This window comes from Peromyscus maniculatus, chromosome 4 (genome assembly GCF_049852395.1).
Source record: "Peromyscus maniculatus bairdii isolate BWxNUB_F1_BW_parent chromosome 4, HU_Pman_BW_mat_3.1, whole genome shotgun sequence".
Taxonomy (NCBI): domain Eukaryota; kingdom Metazoa; phylum Chordata; class Mammalia; order Rodentia; family Cricetidae; genus Peromyscus; species Peromyscus maniculatus.
In genome coordinates, this window is record NC_134855.1 from 135,898,048 (window position 1) to 135,913,780 (window position 15,733).

Consider the following 15,733-nt stretch of genomic DNA (forward strand, 5'->3'; position numbering starts at 1 on the left):
CCTTCTACGGCGGCGGGTAAATCTTCGCCAGCGATGCCGACGGCCGCATGCGATGTCACGTCCCGGCTTCTCTGGGTGGGAGGAGGGCCCTACGATCGATCGCTCCTCCGGCCGCTATGCGGGGGCTCCGCTCACCTTCCTCCAGGGCCGTCGAGGCCTCTGTGCATCCAGGTCTGGGGGGGCTCGTCAACCGGGCGGTCTCCTCCCAGCGATGGCCCAGTGTTCCTGAGCAGACCCGCCGCCTCTGGCTGCAGAGGCCCCGAAGGGCCAAGCTCGGCCTTCGGGGGGCTGCCATTCTTCCCGCCGCGCCACGCCCGCCGGCGGCTGGAGAAGTCCTCGAAGGTCTGGTTGGGGCTTCTCCAAGGCCCGGTCCTGGAGAGCAGGGGCCCGATGGAGTCGAGGAGGCCGTGCGCAGAGGTCGCCGCCATCGAGGCGCTTCGTCGGCGGGGGAAAGGGCAGCTGCAGGGTCGCGGTCGGCCGGGCGGGCGGCTGCTGTCAGGGCTCAGGTTCCTGGGGTCCGCGGGACGGAGACCGAGGCTGTTCCCGGGCCCCCCGGGCTCACCCGGCACAGGCCGGAGGCCGCGGGGGGCCCGGAGGAAGAAGGCCGCCCTCCCTAGCTCGCCACGCTCTCCGCCGGAACTGACTTGGCAGTTCTTCTCGCTCAGACAGGCGCGGCACCGGAAGTCCCTGCAAACACCACCGGACAGCTACAGTTCCCCAAGTGCAACGTTCCGGGCAGGGGCGGGCTGCCTTGTGCAGTTCTGCTGAATTAAGACACGGTGAAGCGGGGTGGGGTGAGGAATAGAGGGACCTTTTTTATCTCTCTAAATCTTCTGTATAGACCAGAAGGCCAGAAAGGGAAAGGAAAAAAATAAAATGGCCAAAAAGAACTAGCGGACCCGGCAATTTGGAAGGCCTTACAGGAATAGCTATAGTCAAACTCCTAATGACCAGAACACTTCACTAGGAATGACTAGTCTCACTAGAAATGGTGTTGTAAACTAGTTGCCTAGTAAGATAGGGAACTGCCTGCCTCTTATCTATTCAAATCCAACCCCATAGTACTGTTCTGTGAGGCTAGGAAGGTGAGTCAGCCCCCACTCCCACTACCCTTCTCCTGCCGTGTTTCTGTCCAGTGTTGCGTATGTGCGTGCGTGTGTGCTTGTTTATCAATCTAAGATTTTTTCCCCCCTAAGCTAGAAATTTATCAAGAAGGCTAGGCCGGCCAGTGGGCCCCCAGGGATCTGCCTATTTCTGCCTTCCCAGTGCTGGGATTATAAGCATGTTCCATCACATCTGTCTCTTTTTCCCCCAGATGCATTCTGAGGTCTACACTCAGCTCCTCCTGCTCTGCAATACAAGGGCTTTACCAATTAAGCCTATAGTTAGTGACATGACCTTTATATTCTAGTAGGTAAAACAGACACTAAACATTTTTTTTTTTTTTTTTTTTTGGTTTTTCGAGACAGGGTTTCTCTGTGTAGCTTTGCGCCTTTTCCTGGAGCTCACTTGGTAGCCCAGGCTGGCCTCGAACTCACAGAGATCCGCCTGGCTCTGCCTCCCGAGTGCTGGGATTAAAGGCGTGCGCCACCAACGCCCGGCACATTTTTTTTTTTTTTAATGTTTTGAGACAGGGTTTCTCTGTGTAGCTTTGGAGCCTGTCCTGGAACTCACTCTGTAGTCCAGGCTGGCCTCAAACTCACAGAGATCCTCCTGCCTCTGCCTCCCGAGTGCTGGGATTAAAGGCGTGCGCCACCACCACCTGGCTGACACTAAACATTTTTAAAATGCATCTGAGGACAGGTAGCGGAAGTGCCTTGAACAACTAAGTAGGGAAGGGTGACATAAATGTATTGAGGTGATGGACGGGTGGCTTTGGAAGAGACTTCAGTTGGTTTTTGTTGCTGCTTCTTGCTTGTTTCTTTTGCTGTATGGTCTCTCTACATAGCCCTGGCTATCCTGGAACTCACTGTGTGGACCGGGCTGACCTCCAATGCACAAAAATGTTTGTCTCTGCCTCCTGAGTGGAACCAAGTCTTGAAGGAGGCAAGGAATGACCAGTCATGGGGAGTGTTGGGGAAGAGCCTCCCTAACAGAAGAGAGTAACAGTTAACAGGCTACAAAACTGTACCCCACAGGCCTGCCTACTCCACTTCAGCAAAAGGCTGAAGAAGAGAGGACTGTCAGACCTGGTCGCTGCACACAAAGACAGAAATGAGAGCTGCTGAAGGGCGTGGCGTTGCACCGTGAGTGACAGCGGGGCGTGGCGTTGCACCATGAGTGACAGCGGCAGTGGGGACAAGGGCGGGAGCGGGAGACCTTACAGTAGATCATTGCAGTCAGCCTGGTGAATGTGGCCAGGGCTTATACAGCAGCTCTCCTGAACCTGGGTCCCCTTTTCCTAGCTTCAGCTACCCACAGAAATACTAAATGGACAATTCCCCAAATAAGCAATGTGTAAGCTTTACATTGCCCATGGTTCTGAGAAACATAATGAAATACTTCTCTGTCTCATACCATTCATCCAGGATGGGAATTGTCCCTTGTCTAGCATGTTCTCTCCTTGACCACTTAGTCACCCTCTCAGTTATCAGACTATTATCAAATCACATAGCAAGTTCCAAGTCAGCCAAGGCTACTTAGTGAGCACACTCCACAAAAAAACCAACAACAACAGTAACAGCAACGCTATCTTTGGAGCTGGAGAAACGGCTCAGCAGTTAGTATTGCTCTCTCTGATGGACTAGAGTGTGTATCCCAGCACCCACGTCAGGAAGCACAAAATTCCTCTTACTATAGCTTCAAGGAATCCAAAGCCCCCTTTTAGCTTCCATTAACACACATACACACACACACACACACACACACACACACACACACACACACACACAGAGAGAGAGAGAGAGAGAGAGAGAGAGAGAGAGAGAGAATGTCAGAAAACCCATATTTTATTTAATAATCGCTCCAAAGTACAAGACTAGTGGTATTAGCAAATTGAATATAGCAAAGAAGAAGGAGAAGAAGAGGCTATATAGTGCTTCTTTTAGTGAAAAAAAGGTGAACTTTTCTATTTACCAAGGAGAAAAAATATGTATGCTGAGGCTGGTGAGATCTATAGTAAGAATGAGTGCCCCCCCTACTGTGCTGAGCATGGAACCTACAGCCGTGGACATGCCAAGCACTTGCTCTCCCATTGAGTCACACCCGCTGAGACACACACCCCAGCCCAAGCTTAAGACTCTTGATGTAGACAGGATTCTCAAGAGGACAATCAATCCGAAGGACCTTTCTGATGGAAGGCTGAGAGAAGACCATGGACTCTTGTCCATGATGGATGACAAGAGCCTGAGGCAGGGGAATGACTAGAGGCCTAGAAAACTGGTGAAACAAAGGGTTCTGGCATTGCAAAAAGGAGTCTCTGAGCTTAGTACCTTCAGATGAGGAGAGACCCCACAAGGACTTCAGACATTCAGGCGGGGTAAATAACTGGGCACAGTGAAGTCATAGAACAGGAGGTCATAGTCCCTTTTCTGAGCTCTGGCTTTCTTGGCAGCCAAACAAGTAGGTATTCCCGAAACCCGGAGATGACAGGGATGCACATTTCCTGCTTTTTTCTTTGTTGATTTTGTTGTTGTTGTTTGTTTGTTTTTCGAGACAGGGTTTCTCTGTGTAGCTTTGGAGCCTGTCCTGGAACTCACTCTGTAGCCCAGGCTGGCCTCAAACTCACAAAGATCTGCCTGCCTCTGCCTCCCCAGTGCTGGGATTAAAGGCATGTGCCACCACTGCCCGGCTCATTGTTGATTTTTGAGACAGGATCTCACTATACTGTCCTGGCTGGCCTGGAACTCACTATGTAGACCAGGATGGCCTCAAACTCATAGAAATCCACATGAGGGTGTCTCCCAAGTGCTAGGATTAAAGGCTTGTGCCACACACCCATCAGTAGTTCTTATACAGATGAATTTGTTGAGCACATACTCTGGGCCAGGCACTTTAATAAGTGAAGACTTTTTATGTTGTTTCGTTTAATTTGTGCAGCAATCCTGTAAAGTACATTTTATTACTTTCTTCGTACAGACAGGATGCTCTGCAATCTGTCTAGTTCTCAGGAAAATCCAGTAGTCTAATCCAAGTCACCTGCCTCCAGAGCTCCCTGAAAGGCATTGCAGAAGATTTCAAGGCCTGAGTAGACATTTGCACACAAAAACTCACAGCTCAGACTCAAGCAAGCAAGCAAATGAAAGATAACTTGAACGGCTTTCTATCTTAGACCAGGGTAGAGATTCTGGGGCGCAGAATTCTGCTTAAGTGGGAGGCAGGTTCAGGGCTAAATCTAAATGATGCAGTTCAATTCTGAGCATCATTGAGGCTAGAGCACATGGGTCCAGGGACTCTAGACAGGACTGTGAGTCCAGGGTGAACCAGATCTGGCCACCATGTCCCTCTGGCTGTCTTACATTAAGGATGACATGGGAGAAAAAGTAGGGAACAAAAATAATGAGCATCTTCTCCTTGGGAGCCATCACACGTCAGCCCTGTGACACGTATTGGTGTTTATCAGGGCTAAAGCTCTAAGCTCATTAGCACGAAAGAGCCACCCACACAGCTTGCCAGAGAAACAAGCACAGTGCAGCAGCCGCCTTCCCTAGGCCTAGACATGTAGAACCCACCTCCTTATCAACACCAGTGTGCCTCTGCACACAGGCAGATCTGATTGGCAGCGGGACCCTGGAAACCAGTTGTGTGGAGGTGTGTGCCAACAACCTGGTCATAATCCTCATTGGATCACTGTTTGGAGTTAGGAGTCTGCTCTGTTCCAGGCCAGAATTTCCCAGACTTCCATCATCCCCAGACAAGCTTCACAACGCCCTCCAAATCTGTGTGTCACAGTGTCTTAGTCCCTGTAGGCTGCTATAAGAAAATCATCATGCCAGGTGGCGGCGGCACACCCCTTTAATCCCAGTACTCGAGAGGCAAAGACAGGTGGATCCCTGTGAGTTCAAGGTCAGCCTTGTCTACATAGAGAGTTTAAGATAGCCAGGGCTACACAGAGAAACCCTGTCTCAAAAAAAGAAAAGAAAACGAAAAAATCAATTGTGTGGTTTATAAATGAAATTTGACAAGGTATGGTGGCATACAACTTAGTCCCAGTGCTCAGGAACCAGAGGCAGATGGATCGCTGTAGGTTCCAGACCAGCCATGTCTACGTAGAGAGTTCCAGGGCAGCCAGGGATAGGTAGAGAGACCCTGTGTCAAACAAAACACACAGACAGCAACAGAAGCTTGTTTCTCACAGCTCTAGAGGCTGGATGTCTGGGGTCAAGGAATTGATAGATTCGGTGTCTTGTGAGGGCTTGATTTATGGTCCATAGTGGGAGTCTTCCAGCTTCTGTCTCATGGTAGACAAAGGGGACCATGTCTCTAGGGTCCCCTTTATAGGAACATTAATCCCATTCATAAAGGTTCTATTCTCATGACCCAATCTCCTCTCAACTGCTCTGCCTTTGACTGTCACCCGGAGGAGGCGCTGTTAGGATTTTAACACGTGAATGTGGAGGGATCCCAGTACCAGCCTAGACTTAGTGTTCTGTTGTCCTTGTGAGATCACTCAGTTGACATGTTAGTCACGTTTTTCCTAATATATATTGAAGTAAATACATAACTTTTAAAAGACAGTTTAAAAAAACATTTGTTTAGCATATGCACGTTTGTACCCGCGCCTGCAAGCGTGGAGGTCAGAGGGCAGCTTGCAGGAGTCAGTTCTGTCCTTCCATCACGTGGGTCCTGGGGATTGAACTCAGGCTGTCATCAGGCTTGGAAGCAAGTCCCTTTAGTGACTGAGTTATTTTGCTGCCTCAAATATAAAACGCTTAAAAAGGTTCATCTAGATTCCTCTTGAGATCATATTGATGCAGCCGGGGAACCCGAGTGCTACTTGGCCAAACAGTGGTATCAACGGGACTTAGCAGACGACAGGAAAGAGCTGCCAGAGCAACAAAATAGATACCACAGTATTGGGATATAGGCGAGTGTATATCTAAACATCCTCAAGCCCATGCTGACATTAATTGTTGAAGAAATAAATATATAAGGATTTTATGAGAAATTCTTTAATATTTTTTAAAGATTTATTTTATTTTATGTGCATAAATGTTCTGCCTGCATGTATATATGTGCATCATGTGCATGCCTGGTACTCACTGAGGTCAGAAAAGGGAATCAGATCCCCTGGAATTGGAGTTATGGGTGGTTGTGAGCCACTGTGTGGGTACTAGGAACCAAACCTGGGTCCTCTAGAAGAGCAACAAGTGCTCTTAACTGCTGAGCCCTCTATCCAGCCCAAGATAAATTATTCTTTTTTAAAATTATTATTATGTACACAGTGTTCTGTCTGCATGTATGCCTGCAGGCCAGAAGAGGGCACCAGATCTCATTATGGATGGTTGTGAGCCACCATGTGGTTGCTGGGAATTGAACTCAAGAAGAGCAGCCCATGCTCTTAATCTCTGAGCCATCTCTCCAGCCCCAAACTTTTATTCTTATATAAGAATCCCAGGGCTGGGCTGCAGTTCAGTGGTAGAGTACATGCAACTAACTGTAGTGTGGAGAAACATGGCATACATCAGCTTGATCAGGTGGTCAGGCCATGGTGAGAGCACATACCCATGATATAAGTGGTGACCAGAGCACTTTACCTCTGATATCCTCCCCCAATTACATGACTCCAGTCTAAACACGAGAAAAACATTAGATAAACCCAAACCCAGGTCTTCCTACAAAACTTCTGACCAATACCTCTCAAAACTACAAGGTCAGAGCCAGGCATGGTAACACAGGCCTTTAACCCCAGCACTCTGGAGACTGGGGCAATCAGATCTCTGTGAGTTTGAGGCAAGTCTGGTCTACATAACAAGTTCCAGGCTAGCCAGGGCAACATAGTGAGACCCTGTCTCAAAAAAAAAAAAATAAAAATAAAAATAAAATAAAAAATAAAATAAAATAAAACAAGCTAACACTTACTAGGTCATGAAAACCCAAGGAATGGAGCAGAGGGGAGCAAGGAGAGGAAATGACTAAATGCATTGTGGGGTCCTCCACACAACTCTGAAACTGAAAAGGGATATTAGTAGGTGTGCTGGCTGCTTTTATGCCAACTTGACACAGGCTAGAGTCATCAGAGAGGAAGGAGCTTCAATTGAGAAAATGCCTCTATAAGATCTGGTTGTAGGGGCTGGAGAGATGGCTCAGTGATTAAGAGCACTGATTTCTCTCCCAGAGGACCGAGGTTCAAGTCTCAGCACCCACATGATAGCTCACCGATGTCTATAACTCCAGTTCCCAGGGACCTGACAACCATGACAAAAACATCAATGCATGTTGAAAAAAAAATTAATTTGGTTATTAGCAAGACTGTAGAATATTTTCTTTTTTTTTTTTTTTTTTTTTTTTTGGTTTTTCGAGACAGGGTTTCTCTGTGTAGCTTTGCACCTTTCCTGGGACTCACTTGGTAGCCCAGGCTGGCCTCGAACTCACAGAGATCCGCCTGGCTCTGCCTCCTGAGTGCTGGGGTTAAAGGTGTGCGCCGGCACTGCCCGGCCACCACCACTGCCCGGCAACATTTTCTTAATTAGTGATTGATGTGGGAAGGTTCAGACCTGGGCTGGCGGTCCTGGGTTGTATAAGGCATCAGAGGGTCTAAAATTTAAATCTGGCTCCACTGCAAACAAGTTGTGACCTTGGTTAAGTCACCATACTCCTTTAAGGGCCTTTCCTCATCTGTCTAGAGGGAGCACAAGCTCTTCCTCAGAGAAATACTCTCAGAATTCCTGTAGACTGTGTGGCAGATGCCCAGCAGGCCCTCAGTCAGCATTTTTTTGCTTTTCCCTCCATTTATAGACTATGCTACACTTCCCATGTTTTCTACAGATAGAAATGTTTAATCAACATAAAATTTCACACTGTGAGATGAAGTTTCCTTCTCGATACATACATACATACATATATATATGGTGGAAATCAGAGTCTGTTAACTGACTCAGTCAGCACTGCCTAACTAGAGAGCTAGAGACAGTGAGGACACCATATGCGTATTTATTTAGAGATGAGGTCTTGCTTTGTACCCTTAGCTCTGGAACTGGCTATGTAGACACAGACTGGCCTCAAACTCATAGAGATCCACCTGTCCCTGCCTCCCTAATGCTAGGATTAAAGGGCTGGATTTAAAGGCATGTGCCACCACACCTGGAGCAGGTTTGCTGGTGTGATCCTTGACTCAATTTCATGATCTCATTACCTTTGTAGATATTTGAGCTTATGACCGTGTGTTCCTAAACTCATGGTTCACACCGCTTTAACTTGATCACAGACATTTGGACCTGAGCCATAGTCTTGGGTCTCTAGTGACAGTGTACCCAACCAGTTTTTTTAGTGGCACCTGATCTCACAGGTGTCCCAGTTTTAGAGCCCTGCAAGATAGATTTATAATTTGTCCCTGATTTAATGTGAATTCTCAGTTTTATTTTTTTCCTTTCTAGTGGCAGGGATCAAACCTAGGGCCTTGTGCATGCTGGGCATAGTGCTCTGCCACTGAGCTACATCCCTAACCGCCAGCTTCTCCATTCTAAAAGATTCTTATACCAAGTACTTGGGGCAGAGACATGTACAGGACTCAGCAGAGGGGTGGGTTTTCTGAAGCAGAACAAAGAGGCATGCTCATGGAGATTTATGCTATGGCCTTCAGGGGGCAGGTTTATAATAAAAAGGTGAAATATTCTTCTTCTTACTTCTTTTTGAGATAGGGTCTCATATTGCTCATGATAGTGTCCAATGTGTAGTCTCATGTGATCCTCCCTCCTGCCAGTAGCTGGGGACTATCCCACCATGTCCCAGGAGAATTTGGCTGAGGATTCACATGTCAACATGTCAAGGATTAGATTGCCCTACATCCCATCTTGGCTCTTGCACCTCAGTGTGCAAGACATGAAACCCCTTGGTGCTTGATTTCCTCATCTGTAAAATAGAATCATTGCAGAAGCAATATTGTGAGGCTCTGATCAAACACTTTATTTAGACAGCTCTCATCATGGACTTGACGCTCGCCCTTGCCATCATCGAGCCCAGCGTTCCCTAATAACATCACTGTGCGGGCTGTTCCTGTGGACATGCACTCACCGTCTAGAGAAATTTGAAATTTGGGGATGGTACAGGGTCATGGTATGCATCTGGGGGGTGGGGTTTCTGCGTCCCTAGCGTTCATGTTGTGTAGCCTTGTGCGAGCCATTTCTAATCATCCCCACGAGGCTAAAGAGCTGATAAAGTGGCAACAGTAGAGAGTGCTGTCCTCGTGTGTGTGTGTGTGTGTGTGTGTGTGTGTGTGTGTGTGTGTGTGACTGCCACTGCTGCCACTACTGACACTGCTGCTGCACAGTGCTCTGTCTTTAGGTTCTGGTGGTCCCAGGGCCAGGGAGGAGAATCCGGAACCAACTAGTCAGAGCAAGAGTAGAGAACCCTGGTATGGCTGCAGGCTGGGATCAGGCCCTAGCTGCCATGGCAACACCAGAAGGCTGCTGGGAAGGCACTGTCTCCAGGCCTGACAGGACCAGGCCCCACCCTTAATCAGCCAAGGCTCCGCCCAGAACATAAGGGACCTGAAATCTAGCACTTGACTGGATACAACCTGACTGACCACCTACAGATGACTGGCCACAGATGCCATCATTGTCTGATAATCCAAGTGTGTCCGGCTGTCCGACTGAACACAGATTTCATGGGTGCCTGACAGACCAAGACGGCTTGCTCTGTCCATCCTACCACAGTTGACTGGCTGCCCTTACCTGGCTGATGGCATCTCTCCTGACAGGAGCTCTTTGTCTGAGGTGACCTAACTGCAACCAACCAAACAGACCCTATCCATGCTTAACAAGCTGCATCGGACTGGTGTCAGCCGCCTGTGACTGGCCGCAGTCAGATTGAGTCCATCTGTGCCAGCTGCCCTGACACCCTCCCTCCACCACCATCTCAGCTTCGTGGGACCAGGTGGGCTGGCCTAGACCACACCTGGATCTGAGTGTCCTAACTGGCTTTGAGTCTATGACCACTCTCCCCCCATGGGCCTCTCTACAGCACTGAGATGGGTCGGCTGACCTGACCCCTCAGCCCAGTCTGCATGGCTGATTCTGACTCCCTCTGAGTGTACATGTACCTCACAGTCAGGGCATTCTGTGTGACTGGGTCTGCCTGATGTCCCTCGCTGGCCACCTGTGTCTGAGCCAGCTTGATTCACAGCATCAGTGTGGAACTCTCCTTGCCTGCAGGCCATGATGGCTGACCACTCTGGCTTCATCGGTCCCTCATGCAGTAGCCATTCAGTAAGCAACAGTCCAGTCCGACTGCTTGGCAGGTCAGCTGCATCAGGTTGAGTGGGTCCGTGAAATTCCTCTTCATGATTCATGGTATCTTTCACCATGATACCTTTCACCATAGATGTCCATGATGATTCCTGCGTGGTGTTTGTGCAGGGCCTGGGACCTGATCATTTCTGATTATAAGACTGGGCCTCGGGGCACCCAAAGCAAGTACACCAACAGGAAGGGGACTTAGGAGCAGCCTGAGGTGGAGCAGGCGTGGGGGGGGGGCAGGGAGCAGGTGAGGGCCAGCAAGAAGAAGCAGCAGAGCTGGGGAGGGACTATAGGCCATCCAGATCTCCTACTTCTGTACCAAAGTCAGGATCTGGAGGAGCTGGCTTGGCGTGTAAGTGCCTCCAGTAAGCACGTGACCCTGTAGTTTGTGTTCCTTCAGATTTGTGGGACGCTCTGTCTTCCTGCTTTGTGGAAGGGGCATCCTGCCGACCTCCCGAATTTAAATCTTCCCTGTCATGTCTGAGTGAGCCTGCCAGGCTGATCCCATGGAAAGGCTTCATCTCAGGAAAGAAGCTCTCTGCTGTAAGAGGGAAGGAAGTACTGGCTAGAGAGGTTTTTTTTTTAAGTAAGTGTATCGATTGCATGGGTATGCTATGAATTATATCTATTGCTATTAATGCTAATAAAATGAGCGCATTGGACTAGCTTATCTCAGCGGAACTCTAGCATGCTAAGATGTTGTCTCTCCATTAATAACAGGGGCCTGGCTGCCTCATTGACTTCATTATAAGTCAGAGGAGTTATGGGAGGAGATGAACAGCTTCTCTCCAAGGGCTCTCAGAGCATGAACTTGGATCTCAGCCAGTGTGGGCAGTGGGCTTTTCCGGGGGCCTAGGACAAGAGGCAGCAACAAATTGAATGGAGCACTTTGCACCTCATTTATTTCTACATTCATTCTGCAAGTACTTATTAAGCACTACACGCCAGCTCCGGATGCTCACCTTGTCTACGTGGAGCCTAGGCTCCTGGGCCCCAGGAAACCTTTTCTGTCTGTCTCAGCTCTGGTCCCATCAAGGCCGTGTGCAGAGTACCAGCCAGCCACATGCTTTCTGACCTGAATGAACAGCTAGAGTGAGAGATTGTGGAGAGGGAAACTATCAAAAGTGTGTTTGTGGCATCAGGATGATCTAGGAACTGACTGAGACACAAATCCATGGGCCCCATCGTAAATGACTAAGAAATCCTCAGGGCTGGCTGTAATCCTCTATGTTTTAACAGGTCCTCCGGGTGATGCTACCATGTAAGAACCACTGGTAGAATGATTGAATTTGTCAGCTCTAGTGTCAGAATTCCCAGAATGCCTCTCTGGGAATTTCTACCCTATTGCATAGGAGTTGTGTGATTTTGACCTACCGAGTTGAGTCGTTTTACAGCTTGATTTCTCCTCATTCATACAATTTGCATAATTATGATGGCTTTAAACTGTCATATTAAGTGATATAAAGAACTTAGCACATACCTTCTATTCTGGGATTGTATCCTGGAGACATATTCCTGCATGTACTGAATAATGTATGCAGAATAATATATTGTCTATAATAGAAAAGAAACACCCTAAATATCCCAACAGTAGGGGTTAGAGTGTTCAACATTGTTTTACCATATAAAGAGCAAAGTATCTTTTTCAGTTCTTACTTTTATGCTAGAGATTGAATACTCGGAGTCTTGGGAATGCTATACACATGGCTTACCATCAGACTATACAGGGAAGGGTAACTCTTGATATATGCATATGAAAAGAACTTTTAAACTAAAAAAGAAAAAGGTGTAGAACCGCGTGTGTTTACAAAGAAAAAGAATCAGGGGCAGGAGCTAGGGTGATGGCTCAGTCTGTAAACTGTTTGCCAAGTAAGCATGAGGACCTCAGTTTAGATTTCCGGGACCGTGTGCAAGCGGACTGCAGAGGTGCGCATCTTTAGCTCAAACACTGGGGCTGAGAGGAAGAGATGGGTGGGATCCCTAGAGTTTGCTGCCAACCAGTCTAGCCAATCCATGAACTCCAGGTTCAAAGAATAAGGTGGAGCTGGACGGCGGTGGAGCTGGGTTCAATTCCCAGCGCCCATATGGCAGCTCACAACTGTCTGTAACTCCAGATCCAGGGGATCTGACACCTTCACACAGGCATACATGAGGGGAAAAACACCAATGCACACAAAAAATAAAACCTGAGTGGCGGCGACGGCGGCGCACGCCTTTAATCCCAGCACTAGGAAGGCAGAGGCAGGTGGATCTCAGTTCGAGATCAGCCTGGTCTACAGAGTGAGTTCCAGGACAGCCAGAGCTGTTATATAGAGAAACCCTGTCTTGAAAAACAAAACAACAACAAAATAAGGTGGAGAGCTTCTGAGAAAGACACCCAACATTGATCTCTGGCCTTGACACGCACACCCACATATGATCCTGTGCATCTGTATGCAGAAGTGATACATGTATCTTTTTATGACCTCGAAATTTTGCAGACTTGCATGCGTTTTCTATTCACAAAAGCTCGCAGTTTTAAAGAGGTAGAGTACTTGGTTAGCACTGTGCCTGGCAGGGCAGGGGCTGTCCCCTTTGTGATGGGTAAATGTCCCCATATTTGTTGTGTCTGGCTCTGTGATGGCTTTCCCACAGTTCAAGAGAGCCGAGTAGTACAGAAGGACAGTCCAGAGTACTGGGGATGCAGCCTCTCTCCCGGCTTCTCTGCTCCTCTCTTCATTTGATACAATCTATGTTTCCAGTCAGAGACTGAAAGAACCGGCTTCAGTGTAGTCCTTTTGTTTCTTTGTTTTGGATTTTTTGTGGCTGTTTTTGAAACAAGGTTTCTCTGTGTAGCCCTGGCTGTCCTAGAATTCACTCTGTAGACCAGGCTGGCCTTGAACTCACAGAGATCCACCTGCTTCTGCCTCACTAGCTGGGACTGAAGGCGTGGGCCACCATTGCCCAGGTTTTTTGTGTGTGAGCGTTGGTGATTTTCCCCTCATGTATGCCTGTGTGAAGGTGTCAGATCCCCTGGAACTGGAGTTATAGACAGTTGTGAGCTGCCATATGGGTGACTGGGAATTGAACCCAGATCCTCTAGAAGAAAAGTCAGTGCTCTTAACCGCTGAGCCATCTCTCCAGCTCTTTTCCTTTTCTTTTTCTTTTTCTTTTTAAAAGGTTTATTTATTTATTATGTATACAGTGTTCTGCCTGCACATATGCCTATAGGCCAGAAGAGGGCACCAGATCTCATTATAGATGGTTGTGAGCCACCATGTGGTTGCTGGGACTTGAACTCAGGACCTCTGGGAGAACAGCCAGTGCTCTTAACCTCTGAGCCATCTCTCCAGCCCCAGCTCTTTTCTTTTATTCACTTTTTTTTTGGCACTGTTAACAAAACCTAGGTGCATGTATGCTAAGCATGCAATACCACTAAGCTATGCTTTCAACCCCTGAACACTTTTACTGTTTTGGTTTGTTTTAGGTTTACTTATTTTATGTGTATAAGTGTGTTTTGTCTGCATGTAGGTGTGTGCACTATATATGTGCCTGATGCCTGTGGAAGTCAGAAGAGAGCATCAGATCCCTGGAACAGACTAATTGTTATAAGGCCATCATTTGGGTGCTGGGAAACAAACCCAGTTCTTCTCCAAGAGAAGCAAATGCTCTTAACTGCTGAGCCAGCCTCCACATTTATTTTTTAATTTTATGTCTATGTGTCTCTGCATGTGGTATTTACATATATATGTAAATTACATATGTGTGTGTGTGTGTGTGTGTGTGTGTGTGTGTGTGTGTGTGTGTATGTACATGCCTGTGGAGGCCAAGGTCAATGTCAGTGTCTTTTTCAAACACTCTCCACCTTATTGTGTGAGACAAGATCTCTCCCTGAGCCTGAATCTCACCGACTGGCTAGACCAGCTGCCCAGTGAGCCCCCAGAATCCTCCCATTTCGCCTGCCTGTCCTGGGATTGCAGACGTGCCCACCACACCCAAACGTGTCCCTGGGTGCTGGGAGTCTGAGCACGTTCTCATGATTGTGCAGCAAGCACTGTGTCTGCTGAGCATCACTCAGTCCTGAACACTTTTGTTTTAACGATGAAGATGCCAAGCCTCAGAGAGAAGCCATAACCAGTCCCAGGCTGGCCAGAGAAGCAGGGGTCAATCTACGGCTCTTTCAGGGCATCCTAGGGTCTCTAAGATTCTGCCCCTACCCCATTAATTGCTCTGTTTCAGACTTCTCAAAACTTGGCTCAGGCTAGTTGTGGTTTAATTCCCAGCCAAACTTTCTAGACTACTGTTCTACCCTTCCCTATGCGAATTTTCTACCGTAACCAAAGAGATGTCATCTCTGTCCCCAAGTTCTCCTGCTTTCTTGATGCTGTACCTTGCCTGTACCTTCTGCCTGGGATACCTTCCTTCTTCTTGTGCATTTCTGGAGACTGAGCTTAAGTCCCACTCCTCCAGGAAGTGTTCCCTGATTTCTCCAGCTCACAAAACTCCCTCCCATCTCTGAACTAACACAACACCTTCTTGTAAAACGCTTGCTGACAAAGGCTGTGGGCTGCTTGTGCCTTGAGCAGTGGTAAGTGCCAGGCAGAGCGGGCTCCTTATCTCTGATTCTCCATTTTTGCAGCTATAAAATCAGGCAGATGACCATAGCCATCCTTACTGTCTCTGGATGCCCTGGGTGAGCATGCTCCCGAGCTGCCTGGAACGGGGAGCTAGTCTGCAAAAACTGCTGGGCCTGTTCCTTCCCTGATGTTTACTTGGCCCAGAGGCCCGGCCTGATGAAACCCAGCCCTGTTGCTGAGCACCTTGGGAGGCCTCCTTCCAGGGTCCCTCTGTGCTCAGACAGTGGCCCTTTGTGGAGGAGAGGAGTGGACTGAAAGAGGAGCCGCTGGAAACCTTTCCCTCCCCCTGTCTGCAGCAGCCTTCAGCGGCAGCCCCGACCATCCTGTGCCTGGGTGGCCTCTGCTTCAAGTTGGAAGCTGGTGGGGTGAGATGGGGCCTCCAGGCAGCCAGCTAGGCTAGAAGAGTGAGGAGGGGTCCCACCTACCCAACCAGAGTCTACTTAACTCTCTGCAGGCTGCTTATTATAAGCTCTCCAAAGCTTGTCCCCCTACAGGCCGGAGGGACACTTGCACGATACCTCCCAGAGCCACAGAAGCTCCTGGGCGTCTGGCTAGGATATAACGTTATGTTTTGTCCCTTTAATCCAAACCTTAGGGATTCCTATACCCAGTAAAGAGATGGAAATCCTGACATGGAATACCAAGCCTGTCACAGTAGGAGTCGGGGAAGGGAAGGCAAGGGTACCAAGAGTACAGGATGGCAGCGTGGTAGTGGAAGAC

General features: G+C 48.4%; 1 protein-coding gene across 1 annotated transcript in view; it reads left to right on the forward strand.

The window, feature by feature from the left end:
- Nucleotides 1–723: 723 nt before the first annotated feature.
- The window catches only part of Epb41l1 (erythrocyte membrane protein band 4.1 like 1), a 159,693-nt gene continuing 144,683 nt past the window's right edge, over nucleotides 724–15,733 (forward strand). Inside the window, exons 1-2 of the mRNA XM_076571037.1 lie at nucleotides 724–1,085; nucleotides 2,139–2,246. The gene's annotated coding sequence lies outside the window, so the exon portion shown is untranslated. The remainder of the gene's footprint in view (nucleotides 1,086–2,138; nucleotides 2,247–15,733) is intronic.